This window comes from Carettochelys insculpta, chromosome 1 (genome assembly GCF_033958435.1).
Source record: "Carettochelys insculpta isolate YL-2023 chromosome 1, ASM3395843v1, whole genome shotgun sequence".
In the NCBI taxonomy this organism is placed as follows: domain Eukaryota; kingdom Metazoa; phylum Chordata; order Testudines; family Carettochelyidae; genus Carettochelys; species Carettochelys insculpta.
The window spans coordinates 209043462-209063085 of NC_134137.1; the positions used below are offsets into that span (position 1 = coordinate 209043462).

Genomic DNA, 19624 nt, shown 5'->3' on the forward strand with positions numbered 1-19624 from the left:
ATTGGCCACGAATCTGCCCAATCAGAGTGGAAGTGAAAAGCCTCCAGCAGTGACCCCTTATACTGCTGTTCCCCGTGCAGATGGGAGATGGAGGGGGAGCAGCAGCAGCCGGTGGAGCCCTTACCCTGCCTCTGCTCTGTGTGCCAGTCTGAATGTTCACAGGGAAGTCTCTCAGATATAGACAGGGAACTCCCAAGACCCCTTGGCAGCTAAGTCCTTCTACTCAACTTCAACAGTCCTCACACAACTGGCTGGACAAATATCTCCCTGGTGCTACTCAGATTCAAACCCACTGAAAGACACGTCCAGAGCCAAAGCTCATCACCTCAGATACAAAACATGTCCTTGCACACACAGCACAATCATCACCAGTGACTCATGAGCACTCCGCAGACACCTCATTGGCACACTTTGTCCAAGATTTCTGAGTAACACAAAGCAACGTTTGCACCACTGAGCTACAAATTAATCAGGTAACAACCCATTTACAGCCAGATTACTCCCTTAAACTTGTCCCAGGCTCTTCTATTTCAGTCTCCTGAGCATCTTTGTTGCTTGCAATAAAGATGGTGATGAAGAAAGACAAACCTGGTCCTGCGTTTGGCTTTTCTACCCTCACTTCATACGTCTTTGGGGAACACCAGCCCAGGTTGGTCAGAGGGCATTGCAGACTCTCCGGGCAAAGTTGAGCCATTCTCCTGGGGTGGCCTCAGGCAAGTGAGTCATGGAATTGTAGCTCCCTTGTTGAGCTCCTGTAATGTCCATTTAGCAACAACCAGCCTTGTCTCTGCCAATGGCTGGTGCCCCCAAAACCTACAGTTTATTGCAGCAAAAACCATCAAATAAAATTCTTAACATTTCCTGTGTATTGAGGATTTCATAGATTTCTTCATCGAACACTAGAACTGGAGGAGACCTCAAGAGGTCATTGAGGCCAATTCCCTGCCCTCTCGGCAGGACCAAGCCCTCTCTAAAACATTTTGGATAGGTGTTTAGCTCTTAAATATCTCAAGTGATGGAGATGCCACAGCCTCCTGAGGTAACTTTTTCCAGTGTTTAACCACCCTGACAGTTAGGAAGTTTTTCTGAAGGTCTGTGCTAAACCTCCCTTTCTGCAGTTTAAGTGAATTGCTCTTTGTCTTATCCTCAGAGGCCATGAAATGCGATTTTTCTCCCTCTTCCTTATAACCCTCTTTGAGGTACTTGAAAACCTCTATTATGTCCCCTGTAAGTCTTCTTTTGTCTCAACTAAACAAGCCCAAATTTTTCAGTCTTCCCTCATCGCTCACGTTCTTTAGACCTTTCATCATTCTCATTGCTCTTCTCTGGACCTTCTCTAATTTCTCCACATCTTTCTTGAAACGTCGTGCCCAGAACTGGACACAATCCTCCAACTGAGGCTCAATGAGCACTGAGTAGAGCAGAAGAATGACTTCTCATGTCTTCCTCACAACTCTCCTGTTAATACGTCCCAGAATCATGTTTGCTTTTTTTGCTACAGCATCATCCTGTTGGTTCAAATTTAGCTTGTGATCCAACTATGAACCTTAAGTCTGTTTCTGCACTTCTCCTTCCTAAACAGTCACTTCCTCACTGGGCCGCTTTCTATTTAAGATCGCACTAACACACACAGGAGGGAGATGGGGGTTACTGGCTCCTCTTCCCAGCTGTAGTATATCACACTCCCCTTGAAGCCCAAGTCATATTTCCTGAATGCAGCTGCAGCCCTCTGCTCCAGCTGTTGAGCCTAGGAAGGGCTCCCCACAATTTCTTGAAGGTTTTCCAGCCCTGTGTGCCTGATTCATTGTTGATGGAATTGGGGAGATGGAAAAAATTTTATACAAGAGCTCTTGTCGGAGAGTGGTTATCATACTTGCATACCACACAACAGATCTCTGGTTCAAAACCAGGCAGTAATGTCAAAGGTTTCCTTATACTGCCTCCCCGTTATGCTGATCTCCTTCTGCCCCTTCCTGTCCCTCTCATTAGCATACCTTTTGCTGTCAGCATGCGGAAGCTAAAGGAGTAAAACCAGTGACTTCTAGAAGGTTTGAGTCTTGGGCTCCCGACCCTGGGAGGTTCACCTGTGGAGGCCGGCTCTCCCTGCTGGCTTCCTTTGCTTGAGTTGCTGAAGGAAGAATTGAGGCAGGAATCGGGGGCGGGTGGGGGAGAAGGAAGCCCAGCTGAGTAAGGCAGGGGAGAAGCTCAGTGCTTTAGAGCCATAAATGGAGCACCACCCTTTCCTCTGCCAAAGCCTGAGGAGGTGTGGCTGCCTGAGGGGAGGAAGAATCCTGTGTCTGTCTCATGGCACGTCAGGGGTGGCTAATGGCAGCCCAGGAGCAGACATGGGGGGTTGAGTGGAAGGAAAAGAAGCAAAGCAAGACCCACCACTCCATTGTGGGAAAGTTGGGTGGGCAGAAGTGGGCTTAAGGGGGCTCCCTTTCAGCTTCAGGGTACTGAGAAGCACTGTCCCTTTGCAGCTGAACCAGGGGAGTGGTTCATAGCTCTGGGCATGGCTGGATGTGAGCCACCGGACTCTACAAAGCCACAACCAGCTTGTGTAGTTGGCAGATCTGAGGCAATTGTCATAAATATAGGGGGTAAGGAAGGTGGGAAAATGTTTGCGTCATTCACATATCACAATCTCATTTCTATGTGGGCAGACTTTCTCTTTTGGGTGATAGATATGTCTGTCTGTCTGTCTGTCTGTGTTTCAGAACTTCTGCTCTGTCTCTGGGTCACACTCAAAGCCAGTTGGGCACTGCACGGCCTAGCTTGCTTGATGGTCCATCCTGTAGCACCTGCTATCCAGTTGGCCCAATGAGAAAGCCAGGAATACAGCTGAAGGCTACGCAGGTAGATCTGGCCATGCCCATGCACAGAACCCAAAGCCTTCCAGGCTACATGCTGAACAGCTTTTGCCTGGGACAAAGGAACCACAAATCACATGGCAACAGGAAGACAAAAGGGAGCTGCATCTTCCCCAGCTTGTCTTCATTCCTGCTCCTTCCCTCTGGGGTTATTGTTCTACAACCAGAGCCCTGACAAAAGCACTGAAAGACTCACCCCAGCTGTGGCTGTATCACCAAGAGACTTTCAGTCCTGCAAACTCCCCAGAACTGCTTGGAATCTGAAGGTTTGGGAAGGCTTTGTGTGCCTGTGACCTGCCATTTAACATCTCCCATCCTGTTCAGTTGTGTTCTCCTCATAATAAACCTTTTGTTTCACACACTAAAGGGTTGGGGGGCCTGTGGAGTCAGAAGAACATTTTTGTATGTGAGCAAGGGGGTTAAATCGGTTCTCACTGTCCCAGACCTAGTTCCTGTTTGGGAGTCAGAGAACTGGAATCCAATCAAGCCCTGAGAGGTAAGGAGTGCCTTCCACAGGGGAAACCTAGAGCATTTCCAGGGAGGATGGCCCCAGACTCACCAGATCACACCAGAATCAGGACTCCAGGCATCTCTAGGCACACTGCCTAATTCTACAGCACCAACCGATTGCCCCAATCCCTCCAGCCAGCTCAGCCAAAGATGTGGAGCCAGCAGGCCTGAGTCACCCTGCTCTCTCTTTTGCATGGGATGAGAGAAGGAAGCAGCACAGAGAGCTTGCTAAGGCAATGCCAGCAGGTGTCTCTGACCTTGAACTCTGCCTGCAGGAAGCAGAGCCCTGAATGGTGGCCTTCACACCTCCCCAGCTGCTCCTAACACATTTGAACAGGCTGGCATTGCACGCTGGGCACCTCTCACCCTCAGCTGGCAGCATGCACTCTGCCCTCATTGCTTCTCTGCAGCTGCTCTTTCTCCCAGGACTCCCTCTGTCTGCTGTGAGTTTCCTTAGCATGTGGCCCCTGGCACTTCCCCCAGCCAGAAACTGAGCTGTCCAGGCCCATTCCTGTGGAGATGAGATTAGAATAATAGCATCCTAGTGCTGGGAAGGAGCTCAGGAGGTCATCCAGCCCAGCCCCCTGCCTAAAACAGGATCAATCACAACTAAATCATCCCAGCCAGGGCTTGCTCAAGCCAGGACTTGAAAACCTCTCAGGATGAAGATTGCACCACCTGTCTAGGTAAAGCATTGCAGTATTTCACCATTCTCCTGGTGAACTAAAAGCAGCACTACCCAAACACTGGGCCATTACTGGTATGGCTTGGATTTCACCCAAGGTTGATGCAGCCACAATGCAGAGTACTAACCACTGTGGGATCACAGCAAGCTACAGGATGCCTGCAGGGAGCATTTTCCTTCCTCAAGCTTCACCTGATAGTCCGATGCGATGCGAGAAGGCCTGGGAAGGTAATGGAGAGCAAAGAAAGCCAGTGCAGCTGTTGGGGAAAGCTGGTGTCCTTGGCAGAGTGTTCCTACCATCCCTTGTTCTATGAGGTTAGTGTTGAGAACCTGGGGAATCCTCTCCTCACCCACACCCAATCTGCAGCCCCTCCCTTAGCCTGGGGTAGTGACCATGGCTTGCTCCCTGCCAGCCATTCAGCCTGTTTCCCTCACTTCTTTTGTTCTGCTGCCCAGAGGGGTGGGGGGAAGGACAAGAGGAAACACCTTTCAGTAGCCAGCAAGGGGCTTGAATTCATGATTTTGGTGCTGTTAGTACCATGCTCTGGCCAGCTGAGCTCGCCGGCCTGCAGAGCAGGACCTCCCAAGGGGCCTTTTTGGAAATGAGCAACAGGCAGCTGCAGGGCCCCTGGCCACTGAGTGAGATTTCCTCCCCTCCCCCACCACCTGGCCTCCCCTTTCAGCCTCTGTCACCCATCCCCCACTGCTCTGAGCCCAGCTGGGGGTTCCCTCAGCTCCGGCTGCCCCTTGCCAGCTGTCCTGGCCCCTGCAGTGTGCCCTCTCAGACCTTGTCTCTCCCGCCCCTCCCCAGTGCCCTGATCGCCTTGTTCCCCCAGACCCTGCCGATCCTCCCACTGCCCTTTTCCCCTCCTCTTTCAGGCATAAGCCCTGGCTGGGTTCCCCCTCACACCTGTCACCCATCCCCTCCCTCTCCACCGCACAGTCACCAGCTGAAACCTTGGGTCCTACCCAGGGGCTGGGTGAGAACAGAGACAGCCTGTGGTGCAGCCCCTGCCTGGGGGGATGCTGTCCTGCTCCCACCTGCACCATTCATGTACCTGTAGGGGTTTTGCTCCCAGCAGGATAAGGACATTTTGAGGGGGAAGCAAAGGGAAACCACAGGAGGGGTCCCAGGCTGCTCCCAGGCAGTGCGAGTGCATCAGTTCAGCACTGGGGGCAGCTGGAGGAGAGGAGAATTACCACTGGGGGGGCAGAGCTGGGGGTGTGCATCAGGGAGTGAGACCCTCCCTGTCACTCACTAGCGTGGGGTGTGTCTCCAGAGGCAGGTCTGGGGCAGGAGAGGGCCAGGAGGCAATACACACTGTGAACGGGATTCCCTCATGCTCAGTGGCCCAGGACTTAATGCTGAGCCCTGGGCTGCATAGACCTGTTGGTGAATAACAAGAATCAAGGGCATCACCTCCCTGCCTTAGTAATAGACAAAGGGCTTTGGGGTTCCTCCCATGCTGCCCACACCCACTCTGCAGCCGCTGCAGCTGTCCACCTGTCAGTGTCTGTTACTTCTTCCTCCAGAAAGATGGCAGCCACCTCCTGCAGCTCTCTGAACTCTCCAGCCCAGCCCAGAGGTGCTGCAAAGCAGGTGAGAGGCAGCCAGAAAGATTTGTCCAGGCACCACTGGGTGCTGCTTTCCAAATCTCCACTTACCTGGGAGGTCCATGGGCAGGGGAGCCACAGTGCATCTCTGGGACTTTTCTGTGAACTTGTTTGGGTTTTGTCAGTGACAAACAAAGGGATGTGAGAGGAGAGTAACTCTCCCTCTCCTGCCCTGCTCCACCTGGAGAGGTTGCACTGTCACCCTCTGTGCACAGACAGCCCCAGAGCTGGAAGAATCTGTTTCTGTTCTTGCAGGCAGAGGCACCACCTTCCCAACACCAGTTACAGTTGTGTTTTCCTGAGCTCTGCTCTGTACCTGGATGCCTTCCAGTGCTCCTCTACCATCAGCCTTCACCTTCCCCAGCAATGACTGGGATTGCCAGGGGAGGGCTCTTCAGTTCCCCAGCCACATGTAGGAAAATGTTGTCAAAGAGCTTTCCACAAGGCACCACTGGGAGTTGAACCCAGGATCTCCTGTTTACTAGAGAGGTGCTTTAGCCAGCTAAGCCACTGGTGCCCCCCCTTGTTTGAGTTGTGGTTTCTGATGGAGAAGTATCTGTATTAGTCTGTGTCCAGCCAAAAAGCAGTCCTGCAGCACTTTAAAGACAACCAAACTAATTTATCAAGTGATGAGCTTTTGTGGGGCCGACCCACTCTGAAGGATTGCCCACAACAACCCCATCCCATTGCCCAGTACAGACATTGTGCCCGAGAGAAGCTGGAGTTGCCGCCGAGAGGACAGTGAGGATGAGGGGAACGAAAAGGCCCCTTTCACTTACTGCCTCCTCTGCAGTGTGTGGGTTGGACTCCACCAATCTACCCTCCTCTCTCCCCACCTGCCCCACTGCCAGGATCCCACCAGCAGAGCCTGGAGTCCTGCCCCTCCTTTGCTCCCTCAGCCTGACTCCCCCCTCACTTTCACTCTGTGCTTCCCACACCCTCCTTTCTCCCTCTTCACACCCCAGGGGTGGGGCGAGGAGGGCCCAGCTCTGGGGCAGAGTTATTTCCTGTCTCTCACGGAGTGGGGGATGGGCTGCGCTTCCCCAGCTGGAGCTTGTCAGGGTGTTTGATGCAGTGTAACTGGAAGAAGATTTTGCCTTTCTGTCTCCTTCTGCCCTTCAGTCCCACTTGTGACCCTCCACACAACCCCTTTGGTTTATTACCAGCCTAGTGCAAATCATTGTACCCTGGGGGTGGGGCTGACTTTCCCAGCTTTCCCTGTGTGAAACCTTTGAGCAGGACCAGGGGCTTGGCAGACAATCCATGGCCTCCCTTGGCCTCTTGGCTTTTCCAGGAGATCCCACCTACAGCTCAGGCCCAGACTCCTCTGAAAGGGACCAGGTGCCCTTTGGACCCTCCACACGACAGTCACTCACCTGCAGGCAGTGTGGAGCTGTGTAGATAGAACTGGCATTTGGAACCTAGCTCAAAAGTGCCCTCAGACCAAGTATTTCAGTGTCCTTCACCCGGAGGACAGGCGATATCTGCCCCTTCCCCACCAGCCTGGTGCTTCGGTGTCACCTCAGTCTCATGGTGCAGGAGTGGGGGTGCACAAGGGCTTGTGCACAGGAGACAGGTGGGTGGACGCCCGGCTGGTGCTCCGGGAATGGAGGTCTATGAGGATTCCCCCTGCCTTGCTGTTGGACCCCTCCTCTGCCATCCCGAGGGGTGGCTCCTCGGGTGGGCCCTGGGGTGCTGGGCTGGTCTCCGGGATGGACTCCAGCTCCAAGACCTGCTGGGATTCCTCTGCTGATGTTTCCAATGTGCCCTGGGGGGAGCAGGTGTCCCGGGGCCCAGGATGGCCCTGAGCTCCCTGTAACAGGCGTAAGCAGTGGGGGCAGCCCCAGACTGGATGGCCAAGTCCCGGGTCCAGGCATATCCCTTCCACAACTCCTTCACTTTGCTATGGACATGATCCAGAGTGCGGGCAGGGTGACTCCAGGCAGCCAGGCCCTCGGACAGTAAGGTGAATTCTTCTGCTTTCCGCTCCATGCTCCCCATCACATGAAGCACGTCCTCCTCACCCCAGAGCCCCAGCAGGTCTCAGAGCTCGACCTCCAACCAGGAGGTGTCCCACCTCTTTTTGGTCCCTCGTTTCACTGCTGGGGGTCCCTGGGTCCCCTCATGGTGCTGGGTGGTTGGGTCGAGGTCAGTGGAGGGCTTGCAGGGCTAACATGTGCATGTGCTGCTGCCTGCATGCTCCCAGCTTCCTGCCTCAGGAAATCCAGGTCCGTGGTGCTTTAAGGGCTGCTGTACATAGTAATCATAGAGCCCCACAGTGGCTGGATAGCACATCTCAACCCCTCAGATGATTGCTGCCATGGAGGACCCTGCTATTTCGAAGTAGCAGGATGTGGATCGTCTACACGTGCCCTACCTTGACTTTCAACATTGAAGTAGGGCGCGATTCCCATCTTTGGATGAGAATAGTGATTTCGGCGTCTCGCCACCTAACTTCCTTTTCAACGTCGAAATAGTGGATGGCGCGTAGAATCACAACAGGTAGACATAACACGCTATTTTAACATTTTGCCTGTTACTTTGAAGTAGCCAGCTAGTCTAGACACACTCTGAGGGTGAGAGAAATTTGAATTACTCCCGTCTAGAGCTGAGGAGAAGAAAACACTTTTCCTACCTAAGGCCAGGAGTTCAAAGGAGAGAGAGAGAGAGCAGAGCCTTGGCTGGGCATCTCTTTGCATCATGATTCTAGCTTGTTCAAATCACTATTTTGAAGCAGGGGCTTCAGAACAGGCTCCATTGTTTATAGATGCTGAATGTCGAAATAGCAGAGCAGTATTTCCAAATCCATGTTGTGTGTTACTGAGCTATATTGGAATCAGTTACTGTGGAATACCTCATCTGCAACCGCTAATTCAGGAGTAAAGCTGTTGTGCAGACAAAGCCTTTAGGTCCCTTAGCAAGAGCCATGAGCAGTCATGGGGATGTCATGGCCTCTGGAATGAGATTGGTGGATTAGAAAGCATTCCTTCTGCTAGGGAATTTGCTCAAATGGGAGAGAGCTTGCTTTACATGCACGAGGAAGTGGGATCAATACCCACATTCTCCAAAAGCACTTGTGTTTCTTTTCCAAGGCACAGTCAGATGAGAAGCTGACCTTCTCCTTCCTACCCAATAGCCCCCTGTAAAAAGAGAAGCCCATTTGGGTTACAAAGCTGCTGGACTCCAGCCTACTTGTCCTTACATATTTCTATTTAAAACACAGGTTAACCTGCGGCATGTGCTATGATTACTTAATGTTTCAGACGTCACTGTTTCCTCATTTCTCGGGCACTGCCAGTACTGACCACAGCCTCCCCAGTACAATGGTTTTTATACCCTTATGTCATGGAGTGACACTGCCTAATTTTCTAGCCCAGACCTGTCCAAAGAGTCAACCCCCCTTGGGAGTTAAACTCCACAGGCTTCTCTGCTTGACAGGATCTAAATTCCAGCTGAGCTAAGCAGGTCCACATGGGGCTGGCAGGAGTCAGCTTTGGGCAGACAGCGAGCCTTACCCCGAAGCAGACGCCATGGCTTAGCTTCTTAAAACAGCTGCCTTGAAAAAATGAGACCCTTGGTCCAACTCCCACTGGTACCTGGCTGTTGGGCTTTTGGGGCACCTGGTGTTTGCCAATCTCAGCAGATAGGACATTGGGTCATGTGGCTGTCAGATATGACCCACACTGTGCATTCTCCTGGTTTCCATGATGCTGACAGGGATTTGTTACAGAGCTGCTGACCCCTCAGTGCTCCTGGCTCCTATATGGAGCTCCAGGAGTCCTAGATTCAAGTCTGTGGCTGAGTAGTTATTGCATTACCTCAGGCTGGTCCCTGAGTGTCACCAGCCACCCAGATGCTGGTGTGGTCAGAGGCCTGGTGGTTGGGAGGCTGTTTGTGGCTGTCTGCAGGCCAGGCCTCTCCCCAGCTTTGCTATTCTGGGTTTTTTAAGCCTCCCCATGGAGTTGTCCGCATTAGTTGCCCCCTGCTGCAGGTGTCCCGAGAGGGGAGCTGTGCTGGGCTGAAGCCTGCAACTCCTCCTCCCTCCTGGTTTCACCTGACTTGTCTGCCTGGCCTGAGCTGCTTTTCTTAAGCACGACGGAGACAAAGGACAAAGCCGAGTGGAAGTGCAAGGGCCAAACTTGTGGGCATGAGGTGAAGCAGTGAGAAAAGCAATGACTGAGAGTGTGCGCATGAACTTATCCACTTCGCTTCTGAATCCTGGACTAATCTTGAACTTATCAACATCCTCTGGTGAGGAGTTCCACTGGTTGAGTGTGAGTTGTGTGAAAAATGCTTCCTTTTGGTTCTGGTAGGTCTGTTGCCTACTAATTTCATTCAGTGATGCTAGTTCTCACGTTGTAAGGAGTAAATAGTGGTTTCATCTTTATGGTCTTGTCAGAGTCGTTTTATTCAGAACTCCCTTTATGTTTCTCAGGGCAGTGTAAACTAGTGGCCACAGTCAATTCTCCAAATCCTCTCTGCAGGGCAGCATAGCCTTGTGGACAGAATCAAGACAGCAAGGCCCGTAATGGATCAGTGCTTTGGAAGGGTGTATGGGGGTCACAATCACAGACCCCCACAGCAGGAAGCTGGTTTGTGGTTTAATCACATGGCTAAGCAAGTACAGCCGCCCCTCCAGCTATGCCAGGATTGTGTTCCCAGCACCATCACATAACTTGAATTTTGCATAAGTCAGGAGCCGGCTTTTTTCCCACAAGAAGGCCCGTTCTGCAGCCGGGAAGCAGCAGGAGCATCTGAGCTCCTGGAGCTCAATTAGAAAGTAAAGTCCTGGGGTTGTGGGGGCAGTTGGGGCTGTGACAGGGGAGTAGCTGGGTGAAGCCAGGCTGGGTTAGAGCTGCAGATGGTGTAGATGAGCCAGGGCCGTGCAGCCCTGCAGGAGATTGAGCTGGAGCTGCACATGGCTGGGGTGAGTCAGAGCTGCACAGTGGGTGGTGAGCCAGGGCCATGAAAAGGTTTGAACTGGGACTACGCCAGGCTGGGGGTGGTGAGCCCGTACCGGGGGAGGGGGAGGGGGATTTTGAGTTGTGCTTAACTCACATGAATGTTACTCACACATTTCGAGGGACTCCTGTACACCCCCAAACCCTCCTGTGCACTGGAAGAAATGGAGCTGTTGGAATTCTTTATTTCAGATGGTATCAGGCCTAGACCCTGTGATCTCTGGCCTGTGTAGATGTATTCTTTCCCCAGCTGTGATGGCTGAATGGTTAAGGCGTTGCACTAAAAATCCCATAGGGTTTCCTTGTGCACATTCAAATCCTGCTCACAGCGAGGCGTGTCCTTTAGCCACACCCCTAACCAGGGTAATGCAGCTCCACACTCCTGAGACAGGCTACTCTCCTCACCCTCTACACCCCAGAGAAATCCCCTTTACCTTCCCAGCCAGGGTGGAGAAAGAACATGAGAACAGACATGCGGTGGGGTGCGGCGGCCTGGGATGTGCAGGGGTTTAGAGCAGATGCTCTGGGGCTGCCTTGTAGTTTTAAATGCTGCCAGTGTGACTCAAACCTTCGTGCTTTTCTGCTCCTATAAACTATTCCATCTGGGGAAAACACCGAGTGGGACAAGTCCCTAAGCTGAAACCGTGATGGGATCTCCAGGGGAATGGGAAGGAAACACTTGCTTCTTTAGGAGTACAGAGGAACGACTGACCCAGCCCACTCTTTCAGAAGGGCTACGCCTACACTTGGAGAAATCTTTGAAATTGCCGTGCTAATGGCCATTTGGAAGATTACTTCTGAGGCACTGAAATGTATATTCAGCACCTCATTAAGAACCTGCTGGCTGCAGCACTTTGCAATTGCCACTTCCCACTCCCACGTGGCTCCTCCAGAGGGGGGTCCTTTTCAAAAGCACCCCACCATCTTTGAAATCCCCTTAGTCCATAGAAATAAGTCTGGGAAGCCAACCGGCAGCCCAGGTGATCCCCAAAGACCTGCCGCTATTAAGAACAACTGGACGTGCTCCTCGGAGGCACCCAGCCACGTTGCTCCATCTGAATTTTGACACTTCTGGGGGCCTTGTTCTGGAGTCCAGCCCTTCTCACCTTTAAACCTGTTAAATATTGTTCCATTATTTCAGCAGCAGCAGGGCAGAGCTGGAGGAGTCGGTGCCTGTACTGGTGGCATTTGATCTCACAATATTGGAATGCCTGGGGGCCACATAATAACTACAGGTAAGATTACCAGCATACAGTCCAGTGCACCACACAGGCTGTGCCCGCCAGCACCTCCTTCTCGACTGTGACTTGATTTGACTTAAGCCCTTCTCCTCTGAGTGGAGTAGGTCATCAAGAAAAAAGTGGTAAGATCTGAGGGGACTCCAGGCAGGAGCCCAAGAGAGTGGGCACAGGACAGCAGGGTCTGAGGGGACTCCTGGCTGGGCACAGGACAATGAGGAGAGAGTGACAGTCTGAGGGGATGCCAGACTGGGGTGCAGGGTAGTAGGGGAGGTGCAGCAATCCCATTCCAGAGAGCACAACAGCCCAGCAACTGCCTTTTTTTTGTCCAGAAGGATCCCTTGTTTGCTAATGTCCCGTAGGCTACCTAGCACAGTTGGTTAGAGGGTGGTTCTAACACTACTAAAGCCATGTGTTCAAGGGCCCTGTGTGTTGCCAGACAACACTTGTGTGTGTGTGGTTTCACCTTTGCCTTTCTTCCCCCAAATCACCTGACTTTGGGGTTGTTGGTCTGGGGTGGAATAGCAGTGGACAAGTCTGTGGGTTTGCTGGTGGGAGTTGTGGCTGGCCAGTGGGGGTGGAAGAGTGGCTGTTGGGATTTGCCTTAGAAAGAAGGAAATCCCAGCCTGGGGCTGTAAGTGGCCTGGGTTTTGAGCAACGGTCGCCTGGGCTGGTTTCTTTACATGTGCCTATGACTCCTGTCCTATTACACACCATCCCTGCTTTCTCTGACACTGTTGAATGCTCCTGAGAAGAACGTTGTCAGCCTGTGCATGGTGTCTAGGTGGCAGCATCCTGCTCTTTCTTCTCTTTGTCTTCCTCAGCAGGGGAGGAAAAAGAAGAGCCCACTTGCACTGGACATGAAGTAGACAACTAAGGAGAACTTGCTGAAGACTCCCTATTGTCCTCTGTTCTACCAGCTGAGCTATTGAAATGCAGCACTTAGCCCTCTGCCCACTCCTGTAGCTAGTTCAACCCACCCACGTGTTATGACAAGTGCCACCCAAGTGATGGCACTTCCAGGAGAGAGGAAGAAGAATCCAGGTGAGATTCTGTGGGGCACTGGATATCACAGAAGTCCCCCCATTGAACTCAGCAACAAACACAGCAACTCATTTCTATCCTGGCAGGGATTTCTGCTTCTATGGCTAGTCTGTGACTAAGCATTCCCTGCTCCTATGAGTTCCTGAAAGTGAGAACCTGCGATACCCTTTAGCAAGACAGGGAACACTTTTGCAATTAATGAACCAAAAACATCAGCCAACAGCCTTGACCCGCTTGACTCTGCTCTCTGCAGTGGCTGCAATGGACAGAGAGGCTCAAAGAGAAACAGACTAAAAGGCTTGTAGGGAGCAAACTAAAGCTCTGATGGAAAGTGACTCCAGCATGTGACAGGGAACACAGCCAGAGACACAGAATCCCACCCAGCCTTGCCCTGCTTTGGGACACTCCAGAGCACAAGCGCTCACTCCCTGGGGTACACTGAGTGTGGGAGCCAACTGGTGGGAGGGACCTGATCACCTCACATCTGCAGGGCAGGTTAACTACATGTCCCTGAGCTCAGCCCATGCTGGAGGGAGCTGGGCAGCTTTAGCAGAAGACAGTGTCAGATGGGGAGTAGATACGTGTATTTGGGGAAGGGATCCTGAGTGCTGCATCCCAGACATGTGCTTTGTCCATGGTCCTGACTTCCTCACAAATCCAGCCTCCAGGTCAGAGCTGTTCCCGTTCCCTCCAGGGGGAGGGGAGATGTTCAAGGTGCTCTCTTGTGCCATTGCACCTGGCTGAGCACAGAGAGCCCCAAATCCCCGCTCTGCTGGGAGGCAGGTTGCTGTTTGAATTCTGTATTGCCAATGACATTGTCTCATTATTGTCCAGTATCCATGATAACGAAACACTAAAGGGCTCAGAGCTGTGATGACTGAGTGGTTAAGCTGTTGGACTTGAAATCCAATAGGGTTTCCCTGCACAGTTTCAAATCCTGCTCACAGAGAAGCCTGTGTTTTACCCCTACCCAGGGCAATTCAGGCACACCCTGTGTGCATGGCAAATGCAAGAGGCTGGGTCCCTAATCCTGTTTCACAAAGGCTGGCTGTTTCGGGGAAGAAATGCCACGGTTGTGGTGTGGTCACTGCTCCAGACACAAGCTGGCTGCTGCCACCTGCTGTGAGCAAAGCTCCAGGCAAGTAGGCGTCTCTCCCATGCCCCACTCTGCTCTGCTTCTGCAATGCTGTCCTGCTCTGCTCTGTCTCTGCCTGCACCCGTCTGCTTCATCCCCCAGTGTCTACTGGTGTCTGCCTCCACCAGACCCTGCCCCACCTTCTCCCCTGGGGCCACCTCCTGCTCTGCTCAGGCAGGAAATAGTGGCAAGGGCCTGGCCCATGGTCCTTATAGCCCCACTGACAGTGTAGGGCTGGGGGGAGCCTGAAGTGGGGCAGAGGAACCTCTTGGGGAGAGCCTGACAGCAGTGAGGGGCAGGTGCAAAGTGGACAGAGGGGGTTGCGGGGTGAAAAGGGTAAAAGCTGGGATGTGGTTGGCTGAACTGTCTAAGATGGTGTCTTCTGGTCACAGCCACCTCTGGAGATGGGAGTTCAAGCTGCTGAATGGGGAGGGGTGTGGGCCAGGCCAGCGAGTGGGTGAGGAAAGGGCAGGCCAGGCCCAGTGGAAAATATTGGGATGACAAGGAGGTTCATAGGTGACTACATTTTTTATCCCACTTGGTGCAGTGCCAGGTTTGGGGGCTGCTGGTGGGGGAAGGTAGCACAGATAAGAAGGACCCCCCCATTATTAACACAGCCTGTCCACTCTGATACCAGGTCAGACTTGCCTTTCAGGGTATGGCACAGTTGGTTGTGAGGACAGGAAGGTTTCAGCCACAGCAATGATCTCCCTCAGAGCAGCCGAGGTGAACACAACAGCAAGGCCCCTTTGGGTTTGGTCCATGGGAGGGCTTTGTACCAGTGGGGGATGCAGGCTGATTTCTGGGAGGTTCATCTAACGCTGAGACTCTGTCCTCAGCACTTACTGATGGGAGCCTAGAGAGTCTCTGCTCATTGCAAAATGGCATAAGAAGCACAACATCTGCCTGCCGGAAAGGAGGGCTCAGGCGGAGCTTTTCTGTGTGGCCAATTGGATGCAGTGTTGGACTTCAGATGAGACCATTGGTGGTCTGAGTTCCTATGTGGTCATACTTGCTCTACACTCACTCTGTGCAGCCTTTGCCCACAGATTGCAACCTTCTCCTTGGCTGCTCTGAGCAATGGTTTGGCTCCAACTGGACTCTGGGAAGCAGTTGCTGGTCAGGCATGAGCCCTGGCTGCTCCCACTGAGCCATTATCTTTCTGGACTTGCCAAAGAAGATGAGGGGTAAATCAGGCTTGTGTGTCGGGCAGTTGCCCTCTTCCAAATGGTGCTCATCCTTGTGCTGGAGGGAGCTCATTTGCTAGCCCCTTTGCAGCCCTGGGGGTTTCTCTGCTTCTCTTTTGAAGGCAAGAATCCTCTTGAGGCCACATCTCCTGCCCCACTGCCAAACTGACTCCCATAAGTGGAAGCAGTGAAAGAGCAGCTGAGGAGCTGGCTTTGCTTCCTGCCTTCTCCTGACACTGGGAGTAGACTGTCAGCAGCTGGCCCCATGCTGGTTGATGGGAGGCTTTCAGTCAGTTTGTGGCCTGCCAGAGTCAGAAGAAGAGCCTGGCTGGGGGGTGTCTGTGGCTGTCTGCAGGCCAGGTATGATAGTGAATCCTTTAATAGTGTGTGACACACATGTGATTTTGGGATAAAGATTGTGCACATGCCGGGGGAGGAGCAGAGCAGTCCCAGAAGCAGGCAGCTTGTAAGCCACGACCTTTAGGCAGGCTTACAACTGGGTAGAGCAGTAAAGGGGTAACAAGCCTGCACTGCAGTGGGGAAGGGGAAATTGAGGCACTACATCTCATGACATTGGTGGCTTAATGCCAAGCAATATATCTATTCCCACATACTGCTACCTGCATTCCGGGGGCTCTTCTTCCCACAGGGGAGTGCACCAGGCAGAATGAATCAGTTTCCCAAATTTGGCCAGAAAAATCAGATGAATAATCTGAGAGGTGTCAAGTAAAAGGAGTAGCATTGTCCCCTCAGTGGTGTAACATGGAAGAGTCCGCACCTCCCTCAGCCCCATTCAATTCCAGTGCCAGGAGGAAACGTTTTCTGCAAAACTATCCAGAATTATAGCTTCTGCTCTGCATCCGTCCAGTGGTCTGGCCATTGGGGGAGGGCAGCAGCCCGCTAGGCTCATCCTCTGCAGCCCTCACCCCATCCTCTTTCAGCCACCAGAGAACCAAGGCCACATCCGTGTTCCCTCCGACATTGCCCATCCTCGGGCTGGTGGAATTTCCTTTGAGGTGGGATGAATTTTTTAGGGGCAACACCAATGCTGGGGTCCTGTGCAGATTTGCATCATGGGTACAAATAAACATCATTAGCTATAAACACATGTTTGGAACAGATCAAAGGTATGGAAGACAAACACATCTAACCGGGGGATAACTCACAAGCAGCACCGCTTCTAATGGTTATTTCATATGACGTCATATGAAAAAGAATATTAATGCCCTGATTCGGTACCTCTATTTGATCACCCTTTCTACCAGCAATGGCTGTTAAACACACCCAGGTGGAGCACTCTGAAAATGGCTCTATAAATAAATCACAGACATGGCCATTCAGTGAAACATAAACATCTGCCCCAGAGCCCCAGTGTAAACACCTCCTTCCACAGACCACAAACTCTCCACAATCTCCACTGCAGCTGCTTTCAGAAATGAAGCATCTGCCTAAGCACCACATGCTACAGACCTCTGCAGTTTCAGAGCCACCCCTGTTACGTGTTACATGCTACATACCTCTAGAGTTCACAGAGCCACCCCTGTTGCATGTATATCACCTGCCCACGGAGCTCAATGAAGCTGAGTCCAGGGAGTTGACGCATCCAGTAGAACCTGTTCAGAGACCATCAGGCTCTGAAAAGCCACAGGAACCTCCCTGTCCAGAGCAGCCAGGCCACGTAGTCAAGATGCCCCAAGGGCTCACCTTGAGCTGGAAACTGTCATTTTGGCGTTATTAGCAGCACTGTCTGAACAGCTCAGCCAGCCAGCTGGTAGGAACAGGTCTTACAAGTGTCGTCTTAGGAAAGGAGCCAGGGAGCTGCAGGGACATAGGGACTCAACAGTGAGGTGGCTGGGGCAGGGCTTTACCATGTACCCTGGGGAATTAACTCAAATGGGAGAGCACTTGCTTTGCATGCGAGAAGCAGTGGGATCAATGACCACCTTCTCCAATAAGAATTGCATTCGCCAGCCTTATCTTCCAACGCAATGTGAGAACAATGCCCCTTCCTCTGACAACTCGGTTCCCCCTCTGAATATAGAGGCAGGATTTGGGGCTGTCTGTGCTTAGCTGTGTGCAAGGGTACAAGAGAGCTCTTTGAACATCTCCTCTCCCACCTGCTGGGAAGCGACACACTTTTGCTCTGGAGGCAATATTTGAAAGAGGAAGTCAGGACCATGGACTACCTCAGGTGAGAGAAAGTAGTGATGCACATGTGAGCCATGTACCTAATATGGTAATACCCCTGGAGTGGGTAGGAGTGAGTTGCATGTGGGTCATTTTGGTGGGCAGGTTTAGTGCTGCATTCGCAGAAGGTTCTGGAGTTGGGGTGACAGCTGTGGGGTCTGCTCCTGTGGGCTCTGTGTCTGTGGGTAGGAGAGGAGGCAGGAGAGCAGCTGCTCCAAGGCCATGTGTGCTGGGTGAGCTGGGAGCAGCTGAGCTCAAGAGCAGGCAGCAGACTGAGGTCCCTCTGCTGGAAGCACGTTACACGTTGCATGTTACCTCTCTGTCAGGGAACATGGGCCGTATTAATTAATATTGTGTTTAGGGCAACAGAAAGAGGGGACAGGCAGGGCTTGAGGGGACACCCGGCAGGGGCCTAGCACAGTGGGTGAGGGGCAGCAGGGCCTGAGGGAATTCCTAGCCAGGGCTCAGGGCTGTGGGGAATGGGAGACAGAGTCTGGGGGAAGGGGGATGCCAGGTCATGTGTTAATCAGCTAAGCCACAGAGCCCATCACCATTGCTAAAACCCAGACACTACTGGGAATGGGACCCAGGCTCTTCTGCTTCTAAGACACACGCTTCAACCAGCTAATTCACAGACCCTCAAGGACCAGTGGCTCAGTGCTCACTGGTGGCCAATGACTCCCATACAATTTCCTTCATTCTTTCCCTGTCCAGTGTGGAACAGCTTAGTTTCTGTAGCCAAACTCTGCACCCATCTAGTGTACCATCTCCCCATTCTCTGTGGGCTCTCCCTTTCCTATTTGAACCATCCATTATGCTAAATAACAGGGTTTTCATTTTTCTTTCCTCCTTCATTCTGCAGCTCAACTCAAATTCCTGTAACTTCCACTGCATAACCTTCTACAGTAGGTTTTCTTTCAGTCGCTTCTTTCTGCAGAATTCCTCATTGGTGAGCTTCAGCATCTATCCCATTATCAGCATCTTTCTATAACAGCTCCTCTTGGACACCAATGTACTTCTCTTTGAATCTTTCGTTATCACCCATGTCTCACAACCGCACAACATGCTGCTGAATACACACGTGTTCAAGACACTCAGCTTTGCTCCTAAGATAATTGCTTTGTTTCTTCAGTTCTCATCCACTGCCTTCAAACTTGCACTTGCTTTCACAATTCAAGTCGCTATTCCCTTCTTACAGCCCAGAGCATATATTATGTTGCTTCCCACATGTGATCTTCTCTACTTTGATCCCATCTATACTGATCTCCCTTCTAATTTTCTAATCTACATATATCATTGTTTTTGTATAACAATGTTCATAATCCGTCTGTACCGCTTCCCTTCCTCATTTAGCACCTGCACCATTCTTGTCAGCTTCTTTTCATCATCTTCAATGAGAACAATGTCAGCCATGAACCTCAGCTTGTAGATTATCATCCCGAGCAGCTATTCCATCGACTTTTTCCTCAATCTTGTCTAGATGCATGATGAAGATACTTGTTATAACCAAATTCCCATCCCTCCACACATTCTTACCTATGCCTGTGCATTCTTGTTGATAGCTGTCAAGAACCGATCTGTCTGCTATCCCCTACCTGTGACTCCAACAGCACCCAAGTCACTTTCTGATCTATCCTGTCAAATGCCTTTTGAAAATGAACAAAGCTACTGCAGATGCCGGTGTACCTCTCCAGGCACGAGCCTGGGCAATTTTTTGGGACCCTGGGCTGCCCAGACGCCAGTGTCCCCCTCTCGGCTTCACTGATATCATCCAAAGGAGAGCATAACCTCTACGTCTGGTACCAGCTCAGCTGCAGAAACTGCCAGGTCAATGCCAGAAGTTGGACAGAACCGCCTTAGGACTCCCCTCTGGATTTTGTGTCAGGGTTTACTCCCTCAGCCTTGCTCCTTCCCAGGATAACCCATAAGGCAGTGGGGCGGGTTGCACATAAGCTATCCACAATCTTCAGCTGACAGAACTTGTTTCACACCAAGCATCATAGCTTAAAAAGCCAAGGCACTTCCCATTTCACCAAGGAGCAGGTCCTCTCCTCTCTCCACTTCCAACAGAGAAATTGAAAGAAAAGAGAAAGCAAGAGTTAAACCTGTGTTGACTGGGAATTGAACCCAGACCAAGTGCTAGGAAGGCAGCCATGCTAACCACTACACCACCAACACCTTCTTGAAGGGGGG

General features: G+C 51.9%; 1 non-coding gene across 1 annotated transcript; it reads right to left on the reverse strand.

The window, feature by feature from the left end:
* Positions 1 to 19537: 19537 nt before the first annotated feature.
* Positions 19538 to 19609, reverse strand: TRNAG-UCC (transfer RNA glycine (anticodon UCC)). Its single transcript has one exon. It is a non-coding gene; the product is annotated as a tRNA-Gly (tRNA).
* Positions 19610 to 19624: the final 15 nt, after the last annotated feature.